At 40.9% G+C, this 23,353-nt stretch overlaps 1 protein-coding gene across 3 annotated transcripts in view; it reads right to left on the reverse strand.

Moving 5' to 3' along the window:
* The window catches only part of PIK3C2A (phosphatidylinositol-4-phosphate 3-kinase catalytic subunit type 2 alpha), a 101,795-nt gene extending 87,275 nt beyond the window's left edge, over nucleotides 1–14,520 (reverse strand). For 2 of the 3 annotated variants that reach the window (XM_027581321.2, XM_027581319.2), the window contains exon 1: nucleotides 14,399–14,520. The gene's annotated coding sequence lies outside the window, so the exon portion shown is untranslated. Of the gene's footprint in view, nucleotides 1–13,454; nucleotides 13,534–14,398 lie in introns of all 3 variants that reach the window. The other variant, XM_027581320.2, reaches the window with a different exon arrangement.
* Nucleotides 14,521–23,353: the final 8,833 nt, after the last annotated feature.

The raw sequence follows: 23,353 nt of genomic DNA on the forward strand, positions 1-23,353 counted from the left end.
AGTACATTGGGGACTTCTGGAATACAAGCAATGTTCTAGTTCACTACCTATTGACTGATTACACAAGTGTTTATTTTACAATTACTTGTTAAATAATCATATATGCTTTATACACTTTTCTGTGAGTTATTTCATAATAAAAAAAGAATCCACTACCCACATTTTAAATTTAAGTAGTTTAAATATTTTCATATCATATTAAACATGGTATGTGAAAATTAACACCACCTGCAATTAACAGTATGTGGGGGTTTTTTAAAATTCACATGTGGCAAATTATATGAACATAAGAAGCTCAACTTTTTAATAATGTCATAAAAAATACAAATAAGAGCAATATTGTCCCTTTTCTTTGCCAATCTTTAGGCTAAATTAAGGACACTACTCATTCATTAAGGGATATGGAGAAAGGGTAATTAAGACTGCAAAAGAAAACAACAAATTATGGTTTCCCAAATTTTCACCATCTGTGAATCACTTAATGGGCATTGCACATATGATTTATGTCAAAAAAAATTCACTGCATTTTAAAATACAACATTTAAAATAGATACTCCTACCAGCGAGGAGATGACTGCACACCCTCACCATTGTATGTTAAAAGAAAAAAAATAAATTTGTTGGATATAAGATTTTTATTTATTTGAGAAACAAAGATAGCGAGAGAGAGAGAGAGAGAGAGAGAGAGAGAACGAGCGCACATGAGTGGGGAGGAGAGGGAAAAGCAGGCTCCCCAGTGAGCAGGGAGCCCAACGCAGGGCTCGATCCCAGGACCCCGGGATCATGACCTGAGCCAAAGGCAGATGCTTAACTGAGCCACCCACGTGCCCCTCCAGCAAATTTATTTTATTTAAATTGAATTAGAAAATCCTAATTAAAAAAAAAGAAAATCCTAATTATAGCTTGTCAAGAATGCAACAATGTTTGATGGTAACTCCAGAGATAGTTATTGATATGTACATAAAATCTGATAGGCTCCACCTTCAAATATTTCTTGAATCTGAGCATTTTTTCTTTATATTCCTACTACCATCCTATACCAACCATCATCTGTTGCCTGGATTATTGGAATAGCTACCGAATCTGTTTCTGCAAACCCTCCACCCTCCACCTTCAGACTACTCTCAACACAGCAGACAGAGTGATACTGAAAAACCTCTATCTTCTTACCCCTCCACTCAGAACTTTCAACAGTTCCTATCTCAGAAAAAAAGTAAAATCCTTATAAAAGTCCACCAGGCACTCTAATATCTGCTCCCCCTATTACTTCTCTCCTGTAACTCTCCTCTCTGCTACTGTCCAACTAGCCTCCTTATTGTTCTCAAATACATTATACTTCTCACTGAGAGGCTTTGCTCTTCAGTTCCCTCTAGACTGCTCTTCCCCTGAATAGCTGAATGGCACTCTCTCTCACCTTCAAGTATTCACTGAGGAGGTGACATTTGAGTAAAGTCCTCCCTGATAATCAAGTTAAAACTGCAACTTTCTCTAACTCCACTGTCTATGCACTTTACTTACCTTTTCCTTAGTAATTAGTACCATCCAGTGTACTATAGCTTTTACTTATTTTATTGTCTAGCTTTCCCCCTCTAGACTATAAATTTAATGAAGCTGGGATTTATCTGTTAGGCTCACTCCTATATCCCCAGCACCTAGAACAATCCTAGAACAAGCAAGCTTTCATTCAAATGTTTGTTAACAAATGAAATTTAATCTAATACGGACCAGATTAGGAAGCAATTCTTCATTGTAGAGTGCCTCTGGTACTAAGATACTTAAAATTACATAAAAATATCTTACTCGAAATGAGTACTGTAAACTAAGAGATACCATAGATTTTAGTCCACTCTTGCTGCATTCATTTTCATTTAAAGTATCTGGAAGTCATCTTAAATGTGCCAAATTATAAACCATTAATTTCTTTCTCTGAGGGAATAAAATTATGTGCGTTACTCTCAGAATTGTTCTTCAGAGCCACATGGTCCTTTCTAGTCAGACCAAAAGACATCACTATTTTGAAGTTTGTGAAAAATGTAGTTCATGTCTGCTTGTTGATTAGAAATATAGGCCTTGGGGTCAACAGAGCAATTTCGCTAGAGATGAATCTTGAGGCTTTACCTATATAAAACTAAAGACCTGAAGTCATGAAAGTGGTTGCAATTGCCCTGGGAGAATGTGTAAAGTGAAGAGAAAAAAAAGAGACAAGGAGGAAATCAGAAGGGCCACTAATACCTAAGGAGGAAACAAAAGGTCAGAGGAAAATAATAGGTATGAAGACTGGTATCAGAGAAATAAGGGAATTCAACGTCCCTTTAAGGACACGGTTAGTAGTGTCAGAAACTACAGAGAGGTGACACAGGATAAGGGTTGAAAAAGAAAAAAAAAACTCAAAATCTAAGAGCTCATTTTTGATTATTTTAATAAGTTTCGAGATATAATTAACATAAAATTCACTCTTTTAAAGCATACGATTCAGTTGTTTTCATATATTCAGAACTGTGCAACCATCACCCCTAACAAATTGCAGAATATGTTCATCACCCCCAAAAGAAACCCTTTACCCATTAGCAGTCCCTCCTCCTTTCCCTACCCCACAGACCCTCAGTAGTGATTTTTCAGAGAGAACAATTTGGAGAAGTGCAGAAAACTGAAAGAGTAAGGAATTGCAAATAGCAAAGGCATATTATTATTATTATTTAAGATTTTATTTATTTGACAGAGAGAGAGACAGCGAGAGAGGGAACACAAGCAGGGCGAGTGGGAAAGGGAAAAACAGGCTCCTGGCTGAGCAGGGAGCCGGATGCGGGGCTTGATCCCAGGACCCCGGGATCATGACCTGAGCCGAAGGCAGATGCTTAATGACTGAGCCACCCAGGCACCCCAAGGCATACTATTCTTTCAAGTCATTGACAGTACAAGGAACTAAGAGAGACAGGAGGTATCAGGAATGGCTGTTTAAAATGGTTTAAAAAGGCCTTCAACGTATAGTAGATTGAAGACAAGAATTCAGGGTACAAAGACAGAAAGACACAAGACTGGAGATTCACACGAGCTTAGATACTGGGTACAGTTGGATATGAATCAGAAGCATACATGAAGGGTCTGTCTTGAAAAGGAGAAGACATTTTACAAAACAGAGGTGATAAAGGTAAGGAACTACTAGGTCAATAACTAAAAATGGAAGACTGGGGGAGCCAATGGTGGAAAGCAGATTTTCGCTATCTAAAGTTTGGTAGTTTTAAATACTTCATCATTTGTAAGCGAAGCTTTACTATTTTAAAACAAAGGTAGGGAAAGGGCTTTTCCTGTTATTAGGATATACAAAGTGGCAAGATACTGTCTCACTTCAACAGTGAAAAGCAAGCTAAATAAGCTTTAAACAAATATTTTTAAGAGACATCAGAGAGCAAAGGACACACATTAAAAACCCTAATGAAGGGGCGCCTGGGTAGCTCAGTCGCTTAAGCATCTGCCTTTGGCTCAGGTTGTGATCCCTGATCCTGGGTTTGATCCCTGGTCCTGGGTTTGAGCCCTATGTCAGGCTCCCTGCTCAGTGGGGAGCCTGCTTCTCCCTCTCCCTCTGCCCCTCTCCTCTACTTGTGCTCTAATAGATAAGTAAAATCTTAAAAAAAAAAAAAAACACCTTAATGACTTAAATTCCCAAAAGTGATAAACTTCTCATAGGAAAGGCGAGTCCATTGGTATTCTCATCCCTGGTACAGAAGAGCAGGAAAAATGCACTGCAGACAGGGATACGGAAAAACACATTAGACTTCTGATAAACACTTTTAACAGCCACGTGTAGGCTACCATTACAGATTAGAATTCTGAGGCGTGATGGAGGTAAAGGCCTGGATTAAGAATTATAAGGAGCAAAAAAAAAAAAAAAAAAAAAATTATAAGGAGCCCCAGGCATGGAACAAGTCTGTACCCTTCCACCAACTCTTGCCCTCAGGTCTTCACGAAAGGCATAGGTAGCACACTGAAAGCTGGGGACAGGGCAGAAGAGCTGAAAGAGATCCCCCCTTGAAGTATGTGGGTCTCCCTGAAGTATAAGAAATCCACTTGAGGCACTCCAAGCTTTTAGCTACCAATGGCTGGGGACGGGGCAGGAGAGCTGAGAAAAAAGCCCTCCAAAGCATTCTAGGCCTTTATGAAAGATAGGCACCCTCCAGAGGCTGGGCTAAGGGCAGCAAGGCAAAGATCTCCCGAGACACAGAAAGCCAAGAACAGAGAAAGTAGAGAACAAAGGGACTTCCCAGCAACCTTAAAAAAAAAAAAAGCTAGCAGCTAGGCTACAAAACAAATCTCTAGAATCAAGTCAGTGGGGGCGACTGGGTTGCTCAGTTGGTTAAGCAACTGCCTTCAGCTCAGGTCATGATCTCAGGGTCCTGGGATCAAGCCCCGCATCAGGCTCCCTGCTCGGCGGGAAGCCTGCTTCTCCCTTCCTCACTCCCCCTGCTTGTGTTCCCTCTCTCGTTGTCTCTCTCTGTGTCAAATAAATAAATAAAATCTTAAAAAAAAACCAGAATCAATTCAGTGTTCAGATCCCAAATCCTTCTGAAGAGAAAGTCATCACTGCCACCCAAAGTACTTCAACCCAGTGGTAAACTGAGTCAAATTAAAGTTGCAACAAAGCACAGACCCATCTTACTTATAAATCAGCTTTCTCAGTTCAGTGGCCTGACAGAATAAGGCATGTTTAAGTTGTGCTAATATATAATCCAAGATTATGAGACAAAGAAAATGTGACACGGAGCACCTGGGTGGCTCAGTCGGTTAAGCATCTGCCTTCAGCTCAGGTCATGATCCCAGCATCCTAGGATGGAGCCCCACTTTGGGAGCCTCCTTCTCCCTCTCCCTGCCGCTCCCCCTGCTTGTGCTCTGTCAAATAAATCAAATAAATAAATAAAATCTTAAAAGAAAATGTGACCCATGGTCAAAGAAACAGTCAAAACAAGCAGATACAGTGATGGCCCAAATGTTGGAATTATCGAACAGGAAATGAGGATGAAACTACTAATTAGGATGAAAATACTAAATGATCTAGCAGAAAAAATGAAGGAGATGCATGGAGGGAGGGGGTGGCAGTTTCAGCAGAATGATACAAATTACAAAAAAGAATCAAACAGAAATACTAGAAAAATAAATCAGAAATGAAGAATTAGATCGACTGAAAGCATTAGAAAAGACTAATAAACTCGAAGACAAATCAATAGGACACATCCAAACTATGACAGTAAAAAAAGGAGAAAGATAAATCAGCATGCCTGTGGGACAATTTCAAATGGTCTAACATTTATAACTGGAGTCCCAGGAGAGGATAGAAGAGAATAAAAGAGAAAAAATATTTGAAAAGAAAATGGCCAAGAACTTTCTGCAAGTGAAGAAAGACATCAACCAAACAAATCTAAGAAGTTTAGAAGCCCGAGGATAAAAATATACTAGAGAATGAACCTAATGGGATCACAGAGTAATGTAAACAACTACTTGGAAAGAAGTGGCTTCAGTTCTTACTAATATTTGTGAAGTCAAATGAATCTAATATACAGAGTCTAGTCCTAAAGAAACCAGGGAGGTTTCTATAATGATTTGTAGATTTTAACCTTTTCTCCAAATTTAGATACGTTAGATATACAGCTATATTTCTAGCTTATTTAAGAAACTTTCTTATTTAAACCTAATTTTAGGGTATTAAGGAGGGTACATGTTGTGATGAGCACTGGGTGTTATATGCACCTAAGGAATCGTTGAACACTACATCAAAAACTAATGATGTACTATATATTGGCTAAATGAACATAATAAAAAAATTAATTAAAAAATTTAAACCTAATTTTACTCTGGATTTTCAGCGAAACTTTTTTCTTTGGGTTGGAATGTTTTCTGATAAAAATTGAAAATAAGTGGGGCGGGGTGCCTGGGTGGCTCAGTCCCGTTAAGCATCTGCCTTCAGCTCAGGTCATGACCTCAGGGTCCTGGGATTGAGCCCCGCATTGGGCTCCCTGATCAGCAGGAGGCCTGCTTCTCCCTCTCCCACTCCCCCTGCTTGTGCTCCCTCTCTCACTGTCTCTCTCTGTGTCAAATAAATAAATAAAATCTTAAAAATAAATAAATAAATAAAAATAGAAATAAGTGGGGCACCTGGGTGGCTCAGTTAAGCATCTGCCTTCGGCTCAGGTCATGATCTCGGGGTCCTGGGATCGAGCCCCACGTCCAGGGAGTCTGCTTCTCCTTCACCCCCTCTGGCCCGCTCTCTCATGCTCACTCTCTCTCTCAAATAAATCAGTAAAAAATCTTTAAAAAATTAATAAGCTAAATCTCCAAACTCAATTATCAAAAATCAAAAATATTCTCAAAAAAAAAATCTAAAACCTACACCAATATGAACTTTCTATAATTAAGTATTTCCAAGAAGGAAAAACACTAGTATATTCAATTATTAGGTGTGATAGGAAAAAAAAGGTGTCAGAGACAGTCAAGTGAACTTCACAACGTTCAAAGATATCTATCTGCTTTGCAGAAAAAATATATAAGGAAAACCAAAGTGGAAACCGGGAGACCAATTAATAACTGAAAAAATCTAGAAAAGAACTAGTAATTACTTGAACTAGGTTGGCAGCAATGGAAATATTAAGAATGTTTTTTTTTCTTTTTTTTTTTTAAAGATTTTATTTACTTATTTGACAGAGAGAGAGCGAGCGAGCGAGCACAAGCAGGGGGACCAGCAGGCAGAGGGAGAGGGAGAAGCAGGCTCCCCACCAAGCAGGGAACCCGATGTGGGGCTCGATCCCAGGACTCTGGGATCATGACCTGAGCCGAAGGCAGCCACTTAACCGACTGAGCCACCCAGGCGCCCCAAGAATGGTTTTCCTTAAACAAGCAAACAAAAACATTAAGTTTAGACAGTAAATGAAATGAGGGGAAAAACAGTGATGTGATAAAGAACGATTTAGTTGTGGGGAGGGGGATACTATTTTTAATGGTATAGTCAGGGAAAGATGAAATTGTAGTGATAACCTGGACATGAGGGGTGAGTCATGGGAAAAGCCACGACTTCCTAAGATTCCTAAGCTTCACAAGTTTAAAGATGGGATAAGTCTAGCCAGCTCCCACATTCTTTAACCTCCACACCACACTTTATAATTATGCTTTGCCCAAGTACTATAAGCAGTTTAATAAAGGGCTTGATTCTCCCTGACAGTCATTATACTACTTTCAGCTCTTAGGAGCAACATTCTATACATAAAAGATTCACAACAGGGCATTCATCAAGAATGCATTCTATATCTGTATATATGTATCACTGTTTAGGAGGGGGGACATGGAGGGGGGAATACAGTTACAGCAAGAGATTGCTGTTGAAAAGACATTTTACTGACAAAGCAGTTTTCAATCTAACTCAAAATCCTAACAGTAGCATTGCTTTGTGAAGATAATTACTGAACTTTGAACCACTTTATTGTCCATTCATTTAACATGAATCATTAAATATACTGACATTACCCTAATTCCAACATGACAAATAACAGTAAGCTTTTGTGTTAAATGTTATGGTATATGCCTCCATTTCCAACATAGCTTAAGATAGGAAAACACAAAACTGAGTTACAACTGAGAACCCCCAAAAAGGGAATGAAAAGCTGACATGAATTATTTCTGGAATTTTCCCCCAAAACTCCCTAATTTCTATGGCTAACAAAATCTTTTCAAATGACACCAACTGCATTAAATTGGTAGTTTTATAGAACAGTGATAACAAAGAAGAGAAAATGATGTAGTAGCAAGACTTGAGGCTCAAATATCAGACCTCTTAGTAACTGCGTAATCTTAAGCAAGCTACTTATCTCCCTTTGTCTTAATTTTCTCATCTGTAAAAGATCGTATCTGTGTTGTCAGGCTTAATATATATAATGACTAGTTTATACAGACATCTAAAAATACATAATATGTATTACATCTTTCCAATTACTGGAACGACCATCAATATATTCATACCACTAAAAAAAGGCAGCTTATTGGGGTGCCTGAGTAGTGCAGTCAGTTGAGTGTCTGACTGGCTTCAGCTCAACTTGTGATCTCAGGGTCATGAGAATGAGCACCCCCCACCTCACCCAGCCCAGCTTTGGGCTGCGTGCTCACTGTGGAGTCTACTTGAAATTCTCTCTCCCTCTCCCTCTGCCCCTCCCACTTATGCTCACTCTCTCTCTAAAATAAATAAATAAATCTTGGGGTGCCTGGGTGGCTTAGTCAGTTAAGCATCTGCCTTTGGCTTGGGTCATGATCCCGGGGTCCTCCTTGGATCATGCTCCCTGCTCGGGGGGAGTCTGCTCCTCCCTCTCCCTCTACCCCTCCCCACTGTTCGTGCTCTCTTTCACACTCTCTCAAATAAAACCTTTTAAAAAATAAACTATTTTAAAAAAGGAAGCTTATCACCAATAATCACATGGAAAGATGTTCAATATCATTACTCATCAAGGAAATGCAAACAAAAACCACAATGAGATACCACTTCATATCTACTAGAATGGCTAAGATTTTAAAAATGGAGAGTAAGTGTTGATAAGGATGTGGAAAAGCTGAAACCCTCATACTTTGTTGATGGCAATATAAGACGGTGCCGCCACTTTGGAAAACACTTTGGTGTTTCCTCAATAAATTAAACATAGAATTTCCCTATGACCCAGCAATTCCACTCCTAGATACGTACACCCAAAAGAATTAAAACAGAGTAACTGTACACTAATGATCATAGCAGTATTCACAATAGCTAAAAGGTAGCAGCAGCCCAACTGTCATCAAAAAATGGATATACAAAATGTGGTGTTTTATTGACTCTCAAAGCATTATGCCAAGTGAAAGAAGTCAGACTCAAAGGCTGAGGCACCTGGCTGGCATGTGACTCTTGATCTTGGGATTGTGAGTTCAAGTCCCGCGTTGAGTGTATATAACTAAAAACATAAACAAAAACACCTTAAAAAAACAAAAAACGGGGGAGGTATGACCTCCCCGGAGTTGCAGATGACCATTTGTTTTTTTAAAAAAAAAAAAAAAAAGGCTGAATACACCGTATGATGCCAATTTACAGGACTTCTGGGAAGGCAAAACTATAGGAATAAAAAATAAATCAGTTGTCTGGAGGGTAAGTGAAAGAGACTGATTATAAAGGAGGATAAGGATACTTTTTGGAGTGACAGATTCTGTATCTTAATTGTGGTGGTGGCAGTTAAATGCTGTCACTCTCTTCAACTCCTAGAGCTGAAACCTAAAACAAATGAATTTTACTCTAAGTAAATTATATCACAATAAACCTGATTTTTTTAAAAAAAAGCTCTAAATAGTTACAGGTCATGTCATACATTTCAATACAGGCAGAATTCCAGTCTGATAAATGTCATTATGAGATCCAGGCTACATTCCCTGGAGCCAAAGACCACCTTTTCCCAACTCAGCACTGTAGTCTAAAACATACGTACACACTAAACTAAAAAGAGAGGTCAGAACAGTTATAAATCACGTTATGAACACATATAAAGGGACTTAATAAATCAACTTGGTTATGGATACTCACAGCACTATGGTATACTTGGGTCTCCTTTAGAGCTTATCTTGGGGAGAAAAATACATGCTTTGCATAATTCCCTAAACTGCAAATAAAATATCTGAAAAAATGTTTTCCTGTTTCCTAATTAGACAGGTGTTTTTTTCCACGTCTATCACTCCAACATCCACATTCTGTTCCCACCTCACCAAGAAGGCAAAGTACCTGCACTGATTTCCCTCTATTGTCTCCTCTCATTTTCCCTGCCCTTTAATCTTGAAAGAGGTTTTTGTCTTTGCTGTTCCCTCTCATTCCACAGAACTTTATTAAATAGTTTTTTCTTTTAAGTAGGCTCCACACCCAAAATGGGGCTCGAACTCACAACTCCAAGATCAAGAGTCAAAAGCTCTGCCTACTTAGCCAGCCAGCCCCCATAACAGAACTTTAATACTTAATGTCTCCCTGCCACCACTGATTTTTTTAAATGTTTTATTTATTTATTCATAAGAGTCATTGAGAGAGAGAGAGAGAGAGAGAGAGAGAGAGAGAGAGAGAGAGAGAGAGAGAGAGAGAGAGAGGCGCAGAGGCAGAGAGAGAAGCAGGCTCCCCGTCTAGCAGGGAGCCCGATGCGGGACTCGATCCCAGGATCCTGGGATCATGACCTGAGCCGAAGGCAGACGCTCAACCATCTGAGCCACCCAGGCGCCCCCACCATTGATATTTTCTGAAGATAAACTACCAACTTGTTTTTATAGGAAAATACTTAAAAAAAAAAAAAAAGCCTGTTTCAATTAGGATTTCCCATACTGCAAATTTTTTTAACCAATATTCTTAACACTGCCTATTCTCTTCTCATACTCAAATTCCTTATCAAATCCCTACTCATTTCACAACAGGAACTAACATTACTCTGCTGCTCGTTTATAGTCACCAACTTCTCCTTCAGTTCTCTTAACCATGTCTTCCTCGCTACTCAAGCCACAAGTTCACAGCCTGTGCTAAAATTTCCTGAATCACCCAAATAATATAAAAGTTCTGACCATTGGCCTCTACGTTCTTTATTGCAGAGGTCTACTTATTCTCATCTCTTACTTCACCTCTGTCCTGTCCTTACTTTTTCAAATAGAACTCACAAATCCTTCCTTAACCCTGTATTTTACTTTCTCTTATCTAAGGTTTTCCCCAAGTTGTTCCCTGTGCATTGAAATAATTCTGTCCTTGAAACCTCATCACCTTCTTCCTACAGTAACAGTTTAAGATCTAAACTCTACTCAAGGGACACCTGTCTGGCACAGTGGGTAGAACATGTAGCTCTTGACCGCCCCACGTTGAGTGTAAAGATTAAAAAAAAAAAAAAAAGTTGCTAAGCCAATAATAATTGCTTTCAAATCTATTAAAATCAAGAGTGTTTAAAAATCCCATACACAGCCAGCCAGCATGGAACAGAGAAGCAAAACAAGGGGCTTGACCCCAACATATTGGGGTTCAAAACCAGCTCTGCCATTCACTAACTGTAATCATGATGCAGCTGCCTAGTCTTCCTGAGCCTAAAATTCTTCATTTGTAAAGTGAGGACAATAAGTTTATTTAAAAAAAAAAATCCCAGGGGTGCCTGGGTAGCTCAGTCGGTTGGGCATCGGCCTTCGGCTCAGGTCATGATCCCAGAGTCCTGGGATCGAGCCCCGCATCGGGGTCCCTGCTCAGCAGGGAGCCTGCTTCTCCCTCTCTCTGCCTGCCGCTCTGCCTACTTGTGTTCTCTCTCTCTGTCAAATAAATAAAATCTTTAAAAAAAATCCGACTTGCTTTTATACCCAAATAGCTAAATTAAAAATTTTAAGAAACCCAAAAAGTAGTTTAAAATTGTACAAATCTTATTTTTTTTAAAAGATTTTATTTATTTGACAGAGAGCAGGAGAGAGAGCGAGAGAAAGCACAAGCAGGGGCAGCAGAGGGAGAAGCAGACTCCTCGCTGAGCAGGGAGCCTGATGCAGGACTCAATCCCAGAATCCAGGGATCATGACCTGAGCTGAAGGCAGACGCCCAACCGAGCCACCAGGCACCCCTACTCCTTTTTAACGGCCTAAAAGGTCAATGTGCACTCTCCCATTGTGTTTTTAATCCATCACTTGTAAATAACAGATTGCAGACAAAAAGAAGGGATACAACATATACATAAAAGCACAAAATAAAGGTATCAAAACTGTGACTCCAACAGAGAACAGGGAAAACCATTTTTCTTCTAGTCTCAACCTTAAGCCTGTGAACAACCTAAAAGATATCCTATAGCAATCATTCCCACGTATGACCATAATTCCAATCAAAAAAAGATTCATGTCTGGGTGCCTGGGTGACTCAGTTGGTTGAGCGACTGCCTTTGGCTCAGGTCATGATCCTGGAGTCCCGGGATTGAGTCCTGCGTCAGGATCCCTGCTCAGCAGGGAGTCTGCTTCTCCCTCTGACCCTCCCCCCTCTCATGTGCTCTCTCTCAAATAAATCAATAAAATCTTAAAAAAAAAGATTCATGTCTGAATACCATCAAAATTATAAGAAATTATCAATTACCGGTAATACATTTCTCATAAGAGTTGCCTTTCCTTTTCAAGCAGGAATCCAAGATAGAAAAGCAGAATTTTCATACTGTATATTTGCATTGTTCAATATCATAGCTACTAACCACTAGCAGCTATTGAGTGCTTGAAATGTGGCTAGTCCAAAGTGAGATGCGTTTTAAGTGTAAGATGGACACCAGATTTCAAAGATGTACCAAAAAAAAAAAAAAGCAAAATATCTTACATATGTGGCTCTCATTTAGTATTTCTACTGGCCAACATTTAGATGTAAAATCTCAAATTAAAAAATGGATACCAGAGTAAGCAGCTTGCTTAATATCTTACTATCACAGGTGATACTTTTACCTGCCTTAATTTATTCTTGAAACATGAGAAATAAAATGGATAATTTATGTTAGCAAATTAAGTAACAAGTTACAAAGCATTAAAAAAAGTGCTTTGCACAGCTGCTCTGAAAAGTTTGGTTTGATGCTCTGATAAGAACTCTGAACTCTTGGAAAATTCAACACCCTCGTTAGGTGTAAGTTCACTTATTGAATGTGCTTACAAGTGCAAAAACACTGCGCTAGATTAAAGAAAGATTCCTGGACATGGAACTGATGGGACAATCTTCAAGTGAAAATTTTAGAACCATTCATGGCACAAGGGAGAAACAAAGAACCAGTTACTTAATATACAGCTAATTACTTATAATTTTATAGTTTATATATAAATATTATAGTTTCTAACTCCTAAATGCAAGAACATCAACTTTGATGTTGTGAAAAGGTTGTGAAACCTATGGATGAAAACATTAAAATACACTGCTTGCCAAGAAAAACTGCAAGCAACATGCATACAAAACAGATTTTCATAAGAAAAAAAATGCTTCAGAATCTATTAATTCAGGGAAAATTACTTGTAGATGTAGCTCAATATATATATATGCTTGGTAGCTATATAAAATCACTTTTGAATTAAGTTTGAGTTAAATAATAAAATCTATCTATTCTCATAGTGCTTTTCAGTACTCAAAAACGTTCTTAGTATTAAACTAGGAATTATCTTCAACTGTATAGACCTCAATTAGGTCTAATTTGTCATGGTGAATAAGAGCGCTAACACCAAGTATGGCACAATGCTAAAAGGAGTCTCCTGGGGAAACTTAATCACAAGCCAAGGAGGCAAAGGTACAAAGTCTCTTCTGGAATCAGCATTCCCGGACCTCCAAACAGGCTTCCCCTTTATACTATGTCTTCACAGCTCTTCTAATAGCTTTCTTTTTCCTACATCTCTTCTAAGCTGTGGCTTTGATACTCCAATATATTAAACAATTTTCCCAGCAGAGCTTTTCTGACACCCACCTGGAAAGATTTTAGGGCACCTCTTTAATAGGTAATCTTGTTCAAAGACGAAGACCTCCTTCCTTCCTCTCAACACTCACTGTTCAAAATAAAAATATAATTACAACCTCAGCTTCTAACAGGCTAATTAACAGAAGGGAAGGAACTACCACAGGCTCTCTCTTCCACGTTCTTTATCCCCAGACTTTCCTCCTCAGTCTTCTTCCTCATTTCCCTCCTCAATCCCTACTCCCCCTGAAAAAATTTCCACAGCTAGAGAATCTCCTTTGTAAAGCCAAACCATTTAGTTAGGAAAATAAGTATGTACTTTTTTCTTCAATTATGTATTGTTCCTCTGTCACTCAGGAAGAGTTAAGCAAATATTTTTAATCTGACTGCACTCCCGGAAAGATGATGCATTAAACACACACTTAATTAATACTGTTTTCCCGAATCAAGTGGATTCGCGGCAAAAAGGCAAACCGGGAGAAGAAAAAAATCATTATCTCAAAAGCTGGAGATGGGACAAGGAGGTGGGGGGGGTACACAACTGAGAAGTGCAACACACTTCGCCAGAATCTAACAATTCAACAAGAGAATAGGACCGGCCACAGTGACTCCGGCCCCGTACTGAAGGACAAGGGGGTGGTCTCCCCTCCCCCTTGGGACAAAACTAACTCTCAGGCGCACCACCTCCCAGCCTCCGCTAAGAGGGGCCTAATGGGGGCGCGGGCCCCTCGCACCTTAGGCGGGGCTGTCAGAAACGGTCTGGGTGGAAGTAAGGCCCGGGGAGGTGAATCCGGCTGGGGAAACGCCAAAAGTACCAGATAGGGGGTCAAAGGCGGACACCCGGGGACTGGGGGCCGCAGCAAGGGACCCTCCCAGCCGGGCTCCCCGGAGTCCCTCGCTGCCCTTGGACAGCAGGGTCCCACATACTGGCCCCCGCCGCACCCACCCCTCCTCACCTCACGCTGCCCGAGCCTCTGTCTCCACCACAAACCGAGCCGCCGCAGCAGCCGCGGTCCGAGCCATTTCCCTCCCAACCGCCCCAGCCGCCGCCAAGAGTCTCGGCGGACTCCGCGGCCAGCCAAGCAGAGCACGTCACTTCCGACCAGAGAAGCACCGCCCTCCGCGCCCAGGCTTCTGGTGGATTGGCTGGTACAGACGGCCTACCTGAGGTAGTGGGCGGGGCTTGGACGCGTCCCGCGAGGCTAGAGCTCGGGGAGTGGGGGCCTGGCTGACGCTTCCCCTGGGTAGTGCCGGGTGGCCTCAGGACGTTTTTCCCTGTAGCACCAGACCAGGGGGTGGGGGTGTACTTTCGGGGACCCCAGCCGGCCACTTCTCCGGCCGGGTGTCCGCCAACCACCGAAGTACTCTATTGTTCCCGTGCCCTCTCCAGGGACTCAGCAGTCTCCTCCAGCCTGGCTGTGGTTCCCAAATTCGTGGTTTTGGCCCCAGGCCACGGCGAGATTTGTTTGTGACTGGAAAACTGAAAGGAACAGGCAAGATAGAAAATCATGCACTCCAGACAGCATTTACCGACTGCTCACGGTGGATCAGGTGCTGTGGGGCGTGTAATTAGCCCGTCACGTTGATTGCGTAAAGCTCTTTCACATCGGTGTCTCATTTAATCCTCAGCAGCCAGGTAAGGAAGATAGCTCAATGATAACTCACAGCTACACGGCTCTTCTCTACATTACAAAATATCTTTACGTACAATCTCCAAAATAATACCTGCCTCATGAGAATTGAATGAGATTATGCTTGTAAAGTTTAGGCTTTAAATGTCCGATTTTAAAATTACATAACCATGTCAAGCAGATAGAAAAATTATCCCCATTTACGGGTAGTGAAGTTGGGAGCAGGATTCAAACTCAGTTTTGACTCCAATCTGTAGCATTTTACAACATACTGTCCCTTAAACAGTAAAGAGAAGGGGACACGCTCCTTCCACAGGCTTACAATCTAATGTGGTAGACTGATTTGGGCTTCAATTCTCAGTAAAAAAATAACCACAACACAAACAACACTTTTTTAATTGTAAGAATGCTGTAAGTAGAACTTCCCTCCAACAAATAATGGGAAAGAAATCTTTTCTCTCTCTTTTTATTTTTTTGGTAAGGTGGATGTGAAATGGATGAAGCCCTCCTATCACTCTAATAAACATGCCTACACCTCCCAGGAAATGAGACTGGACTGAGTTGCTACTCTATGGAGAAGCCTAGAAGTAACTGTATTCCTTGAGGCTATGGCTACCAGCTCTTGTCCACCCACCCTTCCTACTAGAGCTTTCCGTCTCTTCCTCCCCTCCCCCCACTTCCAGGCCGACTTTACACACCCTAGAAGAATGTCCCTTAGGAATCTGTTTAGTTCCACACCATTGTTCTACTTTATCTTCTCATCAAAGGAGGAATTTCTAGAATTGGCAGCTCTTTCACAAGATTAAAAGGGGAGGGGAAAATGATTTATCTCAGCTGGTTTCCTAGCTTCCGCTCCAGAACTGAGTGTGCCTTCAGAAAAGAAGGAAGAGGCCTTGAGAGAACACTGTGTCTTGAGGGAAGATTAGCTGTTTGACTTTTTTTATCTTTCTTACATTTTTTCTTATGAGAAATATTTTCTCTGGGTCCCAGCAGCACAGGACCCTTGATGAGTGAATTTCTTGTAATTCCAACTTCATTATTTTATTATGCTTCTCAAATGGCCAATACTTAGTAGCCTCTGATCGACCAGAAGGGTCCCAATAAGAAGAGAAAGGGATTTGATGGTTCTCCAGTTTCCAAAAAACTAGCATTCACAAATTGCCAGGTGTCAAGAATTGAACTAGTAGCCCTCTCTTAGCAGGTCATCTCTCTGGCAAAGGGTGTATGAGGATGGTTGTGTCAGCAGGAGAAACACAAATTTCTAGGACAGACTGGTGCAGCTGTCATTTGGAACCAAAGAAAACATAGCTGGCAGCCATTTCTCCCTCTCCTACCAGCTTCAATATTAAGATTTGAAAGTAGAGAAAAGAATTGAGGCATTATATTTTTAAGTGTTCCAATCCTAACCTCCCACAGAGTACTTAACAGCACCACAAATATTCCCAAACTTCTTCTAGAACCAAATGAGAAATGGGCAACCTTGTTTTACTACAGGTTAAAAAAAAAAGAGTGGCTGATATTTACTGAGCATTTGCTAAGGTCAGGCCCTCTTAGTGCTTTACAAGTCATTGAGTTCCTCTAACAACCTTAAATAGTGGTGCCATTATTATATCCTCATTTTGTAGCTGAGAAATTTGAAGAACAGAGAGGATAAGGAATTTGCCTGTAGTCACACAGATACTAAGTGGTACAACTGGGATCCAAACTCGGGTCTAACTGTAAGGCCCATGCTCTTTTACCTTCACACTGGCCCCCAAAAGGCCATGGAAATTTTAACAGCAATAAAATAGCTATTAAAGGCCATTTATCAGTAAACCTATTCTTCACTTTCCTTTCCCAATGCTGAATCCCCAACCCTCCTGGGTCCTATACCACACAACTTAAAACCTGTAGTTTCTACTTCTTAGAGATCATTACCTAAGGCAGATAACACTGTCATAGAGAAATGACATTAAGAACATTAAATAGCCAAACTATAGAAAGAGTACAAATGTCCATCAACTGATGAATGGATAAAGAAGATATGGTGTACATATGTGTTTGTATATATAAAGATACAGTGTGTAAATATATATTTATATATAAAGAAGATATGGTGTATATACACACACACACACACACACACAATGGAATACTACTCAGCCAACAGAAAGACTGAAATCTTGCCATTTGCAATGATGTGGATGGATGGAGCTAGAGTGTATAATGCTAAGTGAAATAAGTCAGAAAAACAAATACCATATGATTTCACTCAGGTGGAATTTAAAAAACAAAATGGATGAACATACACTATGGGGGAAAAAGAGAGGGAAACAAATCATGAGAGACTTTTTTTTTAAAAGATTTTATTTATGTGACAGACACACAGCAAGAGAGGGAACACAAGCAGGGGGAGTGGGAGAGGGAGAAGCAGGCTTCCCGCCCCATGTGGGGCTCAATCCCCGGACCCTGGGATCATGACCTGAGCCAAAGGCAGACAATGACTGAGCCACCCAGGTGTCCCAACATGAGAGACTCTTAATGATAGAGAACAAACTGAGGGTTGATGGGGGGATGGGCTAGATGGGTGATATGTATTAAGGAGGGCACTTGTTATGATGAGCACCGGGTGTTCAATGTAAATGATGAACTGCTGAACTCTACACCTGAGACCAATATTGAACTGTATTGTCAACTAGAATTTATTATTTTTTTAAAGAATTTATTTAAAGATTTTTTTAAAGATTTTATTTATTTAATTGACAGAGAGAGAGAGAGAGAGAGAGAGACAGCGTGAGAGGAAACACAAGCAGGGGGAGTGGGAGAGGGAGAAGCAGGCTTCCAGCCGAGCAGGGAGCCTGATTCGGGGCTTGATCCCAGGACCCCGGGATCATGACCCGAGCTGAAGGCAGTCGCTTAACCAACTGAGCCACCCAGGCGCCCCAACTAACTAGAATTTAAATTTAAAAAGACCACATTAAATGTGTAGATAATGAAAGGATGTCAAGTTTGTAGAAGGAATACGAAATGTTTGCCTTGTAATTCATTCAGCAAAAAAAAAAAAGTACTGAGCCCCTGTTTTCAATATATCAGGCACTATTGTCTGTGCTGGGGATATAGTAGTGAGCAAGATGAGGTGTCCCTGATCTCATTGGACTTAGAGTCCAAGTCCAGCTGGGGAGACAAACATTAAACACCTAATTAATTATTTATCTAAATTATAGTAAGTGGTGTGAAGGAAAACTATAGGGTTCTTTGCTTTAAAATGGAAGGCAGAAAGGCCTTCCCTGAGGAAGTGGTGTTGAGCTGAGATCTAAAGGGTGAGTAGAAATGACTGAGGATGAAGCAAGCAGAAAGCATCCCAGGCAGAGGGACAGTGTGTACAAAGACATTGAGGGAGGGGTGCCTGGGTGGCTCAGTTGTTAAGCGTCTGCTTTCAGCTCGGGTCATGATACCAGGGTCCTGAGATCGAGCTCCGCATCGGGCTCCCTGCTCAGCTGGAAGCGTGCTTCTCCCTCTCCCACAGGCCCTGCTTGTGCTCCCTCTCTTGCTGTGTCTCTCTATCAAATAAATAAATGAAATCTTAAAAAAAAAAAATATTGAGGGAGGAAGGAGCATAGTTCAACTGAGGAACTGAGAGGCCGGTGTTGCTGTTGTACTGGGAACAAGAGGGAAGTGGCTTTAGATTTGGTGGTGGAGCAAGCAGATAATGCCGGGCCTGGGAGGTTATATTAAGATTTTAGGTCTTTATCCTAAGAACGAGGAGAAGGAGTTTGAGCTCTCAAATGATCCAAGTTGCATTTTAAAAAGATTTCTTATGGTTGAACAGAGCATAGAGGATGTATCAGAGTGAGGCTACGGAGGATTTAGGCAGCTCAGTTTGGGGGTTATTGCAACAATCTAGGGAAGTGATGATGGTGGCTTGAACTTTGCATAAGACACAGCAAATATAGAGCTGAGTCAGGGCTTTTGTCCTTGGAGACAGTCAAGTAGAGGAGAGAGATTTAGAAATAAGTATAATGTAGTAAGCATTACTAGAGATGCCTCCCCGCGAGCAGGGAGCCCAATGTGGGGCTCAATTCCAGGACCCTGGGATCATGACCCGAGCTGAAGGCAGTCGCTCAACGACTGAGCCACCCAGGCGCCCCACTAGAGATATTTTTAAGTAACTTTGGAAGCTTGGGAAAGAAGAGGGGAGGATGGAAGGTAATTAGTTATCTATTTCTGCATATCAAATGACCCCAAAACTCAGTAGCTTAAAGCAACAAAAATTAACTATCTCACAGTTTCTTTGGCCAGGAATCCAGGTGTGGCTTAGATGAGTAATTCTGCCTTAAAAGTTTCTAGTGAGGTTACAGTCAAGCTATCTGCTGCTAGTCTCACCTAAAGGCTTGAATGAAGAAAGATCCACTTTCATTTTCACTCATGTGGCTGTGATCTCTTGAAACATGGGTCTCTCCACAGGGCAGCCTCATAACATGGCAGCTGGCTTCCCCCAACATGAATGACCAAGAAAGAGCAAGAGAGAATAAGAGTGTGTGAGAGAAAGCATCCCCGAATAGAAGCTGCAGTCTCTGTAATCTAATCTCAGAAGTGAGGTCCCATCACTTCTGCCATACTCTATTCCTTAGAAGAGTCAATAAGTCCAGTCCATGTTCAAGAGGAGGGGAATACACAAAGGTGAGGCATACACAAAGACTTGAATACTAGGAGGTGGGGGGTCACTGGGTCACTGGAAGCTGGCTACCACAGCAGGTTTCATAGAAGAGCTACCTCTTCTGTGGTTATATTGAAGTGTTTATATTGGAATTTTTTAGGAACATCTCAGGAGGGGGGGCACTCTAGGCAAAGAAAAGGGTATGTGAAAGATACAGAGATATCTTTCTATAAATTTACTTCTATGATTTCTACCCGTATACGTGCATCTTTGTGAAAAAGAGATATATACAAGGATATTCATTGAAGCATTATCATATTAGTTTGCTAGGGCTGCCATAACAAAGTACCACAAACTGAGCGGCTTAAACAGTAAATTTATTGTCTCACAGTGCTGGAGGCTAGAAGTCTGAGATCAACGTGTTGGCAGGGTTGGTTCATTCTGACAGCCATAAGGGAAGTATCTGTTCTGGGTCTCTTTCCTTGGCTTATAAGTGGCTGCTTTCTCCCTGTGTCTTATCATCTTCCCTCTTAAATGTCTCTGTCCAACTTTCCTCTCCTTAAGGGATACCAGTCGATTGTGTTAGGCCCACCCTAAATGACCTCATTTTAACTTGATTATAAGGAACCTATCTCCAAATAAGGTCACATTCTGAGATATTAAGGGTTAGGACTTCAATATTTGAATTTTGGGTGTAACACAATTCAACCCATAATAATTATATAGTAGAAAAAGAGTAAAAGCAACCTAAATTTCCAACAATAGGGAATGGGTTAAATAGGTTATGGTATGTCATAAAATGGGAAATGGAATACTATGTAGCTGTTAAAAAGATGGGCTGATAAGATAAAAAATTCCAGGGGCACCTGGGTGGCTCAGATGGTTAAGCGTCTGCCTTCAGCTCAGGTCATGATCCCAGGGTCCTGGGATCAAGCCCCGCATCAGGCTCCTTGCTCGGCGAGGAGCCTGCTGCTCCCTCTCCCTATACTGTTACTCCTGCTTGTGCTCTCTTGCTCTCTCTGTCAAATAAATAAATAAAATCTTCTAAAAAAAAAAAAAGAAAAAAATTCCAATGTGGAATAATCTTCAATATTCTGTTAAAGGAAAAAACCAAGTTGCCAAATAATTTGTGAAATGCTAGTATTTATGGAAAAACTAGAGTGTGTTGTAACAAAATAGGATACCTTGGGAAGGATACCCAAGAAATTGATAGTAGTGTCTGTGTCTATGAAGAACCGAGAGGCTGGAAGACAGCACATAGGAGGGAGGCTTCCTTTTTACCATAGACTCCTTTTGTACAGGCTGATTTTACCATGAGCATGTATTACTTTCAAATTAAAAAAGAGAAAAGTATAAGAGCTTAGTAATTTTGGCATGAAAAATGGGTGCTAATAATTTTTATTAGAAACTGAATGACAGGGCGCCTGGGTGGCTCAGATGGTTAAGCCTCTGCCTTCAGCTCAGGTCATGATCCCAGGGTCCTGGGATCGAGTCCCGCATCGGGCTCCCTGCTCCTTGGGAGCCTGCTTCTCCCTCTGCCTCTCTCTCTCCCTCTGTCTCTCATGAATAAATAAATAAAATCTTTAAAAAAAAAAAAGAAAAAAGAAACTGAATGACAAAAAGATAAGTTGATTTGGATGTAAGTATGTGGAGTTGTGTAGATTCAGAGGGTATGATGAAGGATGGGAGTTTTGATTAGTTCTTATGTTATAAACCTGTTTTAAGATTGTGGTGGGGTGTTTTAAGTTATCAGTCCTTCAAGGATCTTCTAGTCCAGGGTTTTCTAGCATAATCCTAGTATTAGATTCAGTTGGGTTCAATAAATGTTAATTGAGATCAGACAGAAGCCAGGCTGGGTACAAGGGAAACAAAGATGAATACAATATGATCCTGCCCTTGAAAAGCCTATGGTCTAGTAAACCCAAAGGCAGAAAAGAAAAAAACAAAAGGTACACAAATAGAAAATGTCAATACACTGTGGTAAAAGTAATGGTAAAATTGCACACTGGTACCAACAGAGGAGCACCCAGCCCCACTGGAGAAGAGGAAATAGCTCTGAAGAATGAGTAGGCATTAGGTAAGGGTAGGAAATGATGCTTCAGACAGAGGGAAAAGCATGAAGACTGGTACAGAGGACTCAAAATGGCTCAGGATATTTGGGACTACATGGAATTTAAATATTTCCAGTAAAGGCAACTGTTTAAGTCAGTGGCTGAAAGATTTTTAAAATCTGTAGAGCTTTGTAAACTTTTTCACAGATTTTTTTAACCCATTGTCCCATATGATGGGTCCTGATTTTTAGTTATGGTCACTGAGCTGACTGTAATCTCCTTGTCTTCTGAAATCCTAATATCTTAATTACTTACTTAGTTTAGCCCTCAATTACCTCCTATTTTAGAGTGTTTTCAAATTGTTTTATAATTATAGCTTCCTTCCATCTATTGAGTTCTTACTGTTAGGCACTGTGTTCAGCATTACAGATACTGTTTTATTTAGTCCAAAGCCTAAACTTTTTACCACTACCATCCTCACCTTCTCCCAGACAAGATCATAAACTCTGTGAGGGCAGAAAACAAAGTTTAAATGTTTTCCCTTCTCATAGTTTCCCTACCCAGTCTCTCTCTCACTGAACTCCCTTCATGTATAACTTCCCTTGACCTTATACCCCCTCCAGCTTCTACCTGATTTCTTTGTTTCCCACTATAACAAAACTCAGAAGAACTGTCTATACTTGCTGGCTTTCTCACCCCACTGGGCTTTCATCCCCTCCATATACTGAAGTGTCTGCTATCAAGTCACTGTTGACCTGCATCTTGCCAAAGTCAGGTCAACTCTTTGTCCTCATCCTTCTGGACCACTCAGTAGTTTTTGACATTAGTGATCACTCCCTCCTGGAAACACTTTGCTCTTTAGGCTTTCATGATGCCAGGCCCACTTTGTTTTCCTTCAACCTTCCTGCCTGCATCTCAGTCTCTTTTCAGCTCCTTCCTCTTTATCAGACTTCCAAAGGTAGGAGTGCTCCAAGACTTAATCTTCAACTCTTTTTTCTTCGTTTATACGTCTATGTGATCTCATCAAGTCCCATGATTTTAAATACCATTCCTAGGCCAATGATTCTCAAATCTGTATCTCCAGTCCCTGACTTCTCCCCTGAAGCCTAGACTTGTGTAACCATGTACTCAATATCCCCATTTGGATGTTGGATGGACAACTCAAAATTAAAGAAACAGATAAAAACTCTCAGTTATGGGACACCTGGGTGCCTCAGAATGTGTCAATTAGAAAGGTAAGAGTAAGTGTGGTTTGAAAGATGAGGCATAGGGACGCCTGGGTGGCTCAGTCCGTTAAGCATCTGCCTTCAGCTCAGGTCATGATCCCAGTGTCCTGGGATCCAGTCCCACATCAGGCTCCTTGCTGGGTGGGGAGCTTGCTTCTCCCTCTGCCTGCCACTCCCCGTGCTTGTACTCTCGCTTTCTCTCTCTCTCCCTCTCGAAATAAATAAATAAAATCTTAAAAAAAAAACCAGAAACAACCTTCAATTATTACCCCACATCTGTTCCCCACCTCCCCATCCCCTCACCATCTCCATAATTGGCACCATCAGCCCATTTACATAGGCCAAAAGGTTAGGAGTTATCCTTGAT

The sequence above is a fragment of the Zalophus californianus genome, chromosome 11 (assembly GCF_009762305.2).
Source record: "Zalophus californianus isolate mZalCal1 chromosome 11, mZalCal1.pri.v2, whole genome shotgun sequence".
NCBI classification, from domain to species: Eukaryota; Metazoa; Chordata; class Mammalia; order Carnivora; family Otariidae; genus Zalophus; species Zalophus californianus.